The sequence below is a fragment of the Olea europaea genome, chromosome 21 (genome assembly GCF_002742605.1).
Source record: "Olea europaea var. sylvestris chromosome 21, O_europaea_v1, whole genome shotgun sequence".
Taxonomy (NCBI): Eukaryota; Viridiplantae; Streptophyta; class Magnoliopsida; order Lamiales; family Oleaceae; genus Olea; species Olea europaea.
Genome location: NC_036257.1, coordinates 17941530 through 17947256, shown reverse-complemented (window position 1 = coordinate 17947256; position 5727 = coordinate 17941530).

Sequence of the window (5727 nt, the reverse complement as noted above, 5' to 3'; positions counted from 1 at the left end):
AATGGTGGCAATGCTGCAAGTGGAGGAAGTCTTATGTTTGAGGGCTTGGGATTCATGTTTATGCTTGGCACGATCGTTATGTCTTTATCGATTTTATCTATGCTAACCATTGGTTGTGGAGACTGCGGTGATAAACCTCAAACGACGTCTAAGAAGAAGCGCGATTCAGCAACAGCAGCCAGTGCTGCGGCGGCTGGAGGTACTGTAGCGGCGACTGCCGGTAGTGCAGGTGGAGGTGGGGTTGTATGTGTGTAGAGTGTGTGTGTGTAGTGTTTTATTCCCTCCTAAGAAATATGTTCTGTTTTAAGCCTCTCTTTGATTCATGAGTTTATTAGTATAACCTTGTAATTTTGTTATTAATAAATATTGCAATTCTGCTTACAAAATTTGAAAGAAAAACTATGTATGAGAGTTGAGAAAAAAAGTCATATTTGGTGCAGAGAAAAAAGTTGGGTTTATAGCCGAAGGAAACAAAGGGTCCTCGAAAATAAATAAATAAATAAATTTTAACTATGTTTAAATATCAGGTAAACTTTCGAAAAACTCTATGACAACAAAAAGACTCCTACACTAATTAATTGAAGACAATATATAAAAATAATCAGTTAACTAATAAACTAATTAAAAATTGGACAAAATTCAAATTCACAATGAACGACAGTGCTTCAACAATATTTATATAGTTGAAAAATCCAGCTGCTATCATCATTTTTTTTTAATTGTTAAACCACTTTTTAATTACATTAGATATCTTTAACTTTTGCTAATTGTTATACTTAATAGCAAATTTTATTATCGCATTTTTATCATCAACATTTCATTGATTAGTCCATCTTATCTTTGTCGATTGTTTTCATTCAAACGTACATTAGAAGGGCATATAAATACTTATTTGTCACCCATATTTTTAGATTAAATATTAACAAATATAAAAGCGCCATAAATATGTGCCAAACTTTTCAAAGTACGCTAATTGAGTATTTGAATACAAAACCATCATTAAGGCCTAATATGCTAGTTATAGGAAAATTGATGATGAAAATTTAAAAAAAAAATGGGAAGAAAAGAAAAAAAAATGTGTGGTGCAATAATAAACAAATATTAAAAACCTTTAGTGCAATTAACAAGTAACACAACAACAACAAAAAATAAAATAAAATAAAAAAATATGGTGTCAATATAATTATCCTTCTAGAAAAAAAATCCAATGACAATGAAAGTCCTACACTAATTAACTAAAGACAATAAGTAAAACAAGCAATTAACTAAGAAAATAATTATTAAGTTAAGCTCATGTTTGATTTAGTTAAAAAATTTAATTTAAAATTAATTAATTACACGTTTAATGAGATCCACAAATATTTCAAATACATATTTCATCAACTTTTATCCAAATTTGTTGAAAATTTAATTTTTAATTAAATCAATCAAGGCTAATGAGAAAAGACTTTAGTCGTGAATATCTTATCTTCGTCATTTGTCCACTTGTGCATTGTGCATATACTTCTCTAATTTCTGCTGATATATTACGTAGACAACTAAAATACTAACGCCCAAAAAAAAAAATAAAAAAAATAAAAATAAATAATAATAATAATAATAGTACAGATGCATTCTACACAAGTAAATTGAATATGGAAAATGACCTCAAGATTCTTTACAACCGAGGGACCAATAGAACTGTAGTTGGAGTCGGCAGCTCCTCTAGAGGTTCCTCATCTAAGATCCCCGAGGTGGAAGATCCAGTTGGCATTTGCGAACAGCTTGATATATTATCTCCCTTATCACATTAAAAGCCATTGGGAAAGAAAATCCTAGACTCATACGAGGAACTCACACTTGCTGGTGAAGTATATCTATGTGCATTCATTGGATCACAATGGCTAGGTACTATGTTGTTACCAACGGTGGCAGTGCTGCAGATGAAATAGATCTTTATGTTTGAGAGTTTTGGGAATTTGTGTTGGAAAAATGAGTTGAATGGCTTATTTTAGCATAAATTTTGAGTGGGACTCGATTGTTTATTTTGGAAGATCAATATTGATTTGTGTTCTCTTCTGTGAGAGCATAGAAATCATATATTTACTTGCCAAAAATGATGTTTCGGTAAATGAGATATTTGAATTAAAAATTTGCTAGTTGAAAGGAGGTTATATGCTCGAGGGAAATCAATTAAGGTTTGTCCCATATAAGAAAATAATGAATACAAATACTACCTTATATATGATTGCACTTTGAAAGGTTGTGATCGTGTGTAGTATATATGCTCTCTCCATGTGCGCAAACGTCTAGCTGAAATTTTTTCTTTTCAGTTTTGGTGATATTGTTAGGATACTAAGTCAGTTTGCCGAAGTAGTTTCTATAGTGCTCGGACTCTATTGATTTTTCGTTGTATCCTAGAAAACAGACGCTCAAACTAAACCTCAAGCACGTAAGGTGAGGAGGCGAATCTATTTTACGGAAACTGTATTTACACAGGCCTCGGTTGAAAGTTCATTCACTCGTTTATTACTTGCAATTTTAAACTACTTGTTCTACTCTTACTGTTATTGAAAAATATATATAATATGCTCCAACTGTTACGATATCTTGTTCTCGTGAACCATAGTTGAACAATATAATCTACAGTATTGGAGGTGTTACGCCCCTATCTGAACCGCCTCGGAACGCCCACCACCACACATTCCTACCTGATAGACACCCGTCCGAAGTGTTTCAGAAGTGATATCACCAATGTCAACAACCTAGTAGCACACTGCGAGGTATAGGCGATCCTGCTGAACTGATCGAAGCTCCTCGCCTCTGAGGCCGAGGCCAAGTGGACCCCTGTTAGAAGATCTGCCGCTAATTTCAGAAAGAGATTTGTGCCAAGATCCTCTCTGCACCTACGGTTTAAATTGATTTGACGTCTCCATGAGGCTAGTTGATGTGACTTATCAACTTTATGTCAATTCAACTCAGGAGAAACAAGCTGTCCGCCCACTCTACAGACACGACTGATTGACGCCTATGAGCGGACGCCTCATACCGTCAGATGTATACACGTGTCCCACATCCAACGGCTCATCCCACCTATAAATACCTAAGGTTTGGCAAGAGGCAAAGGTAATGCAACTCTTACTACATAGCACTCCATAGCAAGTTTATATATTTTCTCCTCTCCTTTATTATTATTTTGCACAACCCCTGGGTACTGTTCCGACCACCTAAACCTGACTTGACCGTCGGAGTGTATACGGCCGCCACCACCCCCACTGGTCCCGGTCGTGTGCGTTTGACCATGCGTTGATTGTGCGCAGGGAAGAATACGTGGAGTAGCTGTCGGTTGGCCACATGAAAGGTCCAATTTTCGAGGTCAACAAATTGGCGCCGTCTGTGGGAAAACTTCTCGTTCAAAGTTCTGCATTCTCCACCGGAGAAGTTACTGGAAAACTAGTGACTAACCCTGAAAAAGGTGACGTTCTTAAAAAAGAATAAAGTCGAGTTACAATCCAAGTTCTCACCACCATTGAAAAATGAGATAGGATGAGCTATAGCCATGAAGACGACAACCCTATGAGAGAGGTCTCTGAAGAAGAGGTACTCCATAACAATGTTACTCATCAAAGACCACATCACCGGGGTCACCAAGGTAGAAGAACAGCCATACTCACTGAAGGAATGACTCAAATAGCTGCGGGTATGAGAGACATCGCAGCTCAGAATATGGCAATGCATGAACTCCTTATGCAAGCCCAGGGTCATTAGGGCTATCAAATGCTCCAAGGATCTTATCCGGTGCAGGAAGCTCCTGTATCTCACTCCCGAGGCCACATGAGCCGGCACACAGAGCGCCTCCTCGAAAGAGAGATGAACACCGAAGCCACATCTTATGTGCAAGGGAGCCAACCATCAGAACTACACTTGGAGGATAATTTCCCTCAAGAATATGGGAAACAAAGGTCGGCAAGCGTCTTCGACCGGATAGGGAAGAACCCTAGCAATAGGGTCTGTCCGATAAGAAGATCAGTTCGTCCATATTAGGAACAAGAGCAAGCTTCTCCTCCTCGTAGAAATAGGAGAGACAGGAGGAACCTAGTTGATTGGGGAAGTCGAGGAGAAGCACCTCCACCTCCTCAGAACATTCAAGATGATGAAGGGTCAGATGGGCCCTGTCGATCTTATGAGATTGACGACGATGATGATAACCTCCCTTTCTCAAGGGAGATTCAAAGCTTCCCAATGCCAGTAAATTTCATGCCCCCTAAGATCCCTAAGTATGAAGGAAAGGGGGACCCAGAGAAGCACCTCATCAAGTACATGACACAGATGAGCCTAAGGGGAGCCTCGCCCGCTTTGAAATGCAGAGCCTTCCATTTAACACTAGGTGGAGCTGCCGAAGTGTGGTACAGCAAGCTTCCTCTCCTAAACATTAGAAGTTGGCTAGATTTGAAGAAAGTATTTTTGAACCAGTACCTCTCATGCAGGGAAAGAGAGGCACCAGTGCAACGCCTGCAAGATAAGAGGCAGGCCCCTGAGGAGACGCTGAAACGCTATCTCGCCAGGTTTACAGACGAAATCACCTACTACGAATAGGTCACTGATAGAGAAGCCCTTTCAACCCTGAAAGGCGGGCTCAACAAGAACACTTTAATTTGGAGGGACGTGCGCAGCAAGAATCCCTCCACATATGACGAACTGGTGAAAATGATGAGAGTGAAAATTGTGAGTGAAGAAATGATTGATCATCGCAACCGTGCCGTGCAGGGACTTCCTCCGCCTCAGAGGCAGGTAGGTCGAGGACCCGCAGCACACCTTGTTACTCAGCAATGGACCCAAGCAGGTCATACAATAGCTCCCACGTCCAGACAGGCCTTGACTTTCGCCACATTGAATGCAGTACTGGTGTTGGCATATGAGAATGCCTCTGCCGACGCGAGATCATTTGGAAGATCTGATAACAAGAAGAAGAAGAAGAAGAAGAAGAAAATGTCAAACAAACCCTTGGAAAGGGCAATGTTTTGTACATTCCATCAACTCTATGGGCATGACACTAGTGAGTGCCAAGACGCCAATCGATGCCCTGATCGAAGCAACCCACACCCTTCCAGCAGGAACGAATATCCTTGCAGATCCGCCTCTCCGAGGAGGGGGAGAGAGGGCACAGAGAGCAATCGCCTCGGAGAAGAGAATCGAGGGACCGAGGTCAATCTAGACAGAGAAACCAGGCCCAATTTTCTGGGATCCTTATCATCAGGGAAATTGATACTATCATTGGGGGACCCCACGTCGGTGGTAATACCAAGAATGCACAAAGAAATTACACAAGGGAGCAAAGGACCCACCAACGATCACTTACATTGTTAACGAGTCGCAAGCAGCCGATAGGATGGCCCCAATCACCTTCTCCCAAGAAGACGCAAAGGGGGTTCACCACCCCCATTGTGATGCATTGGTTGTAAGAGCCATAGTGACTAGAAACGGATTGAAACGTATGCTCGTTGACAATGGCAATTTCGTGAACATATTGTTCGGCTCCACTTTTAACAAAATGCAAATTGAGCATGGGTTGATCCCCATGACCGACCCACTATTCGGATTCACTGGGGACAGCATCATCCCACGAGGGCAGATCACTCTGCCTGTCGAGATGGGTTCGGCACCCCTAGTAGCCCAGCACTTCATGGAATTTTTGGTGGTAGATCACAGATCGGCTTATCATGAAATATTGGGCAGACCCGCTTTGAA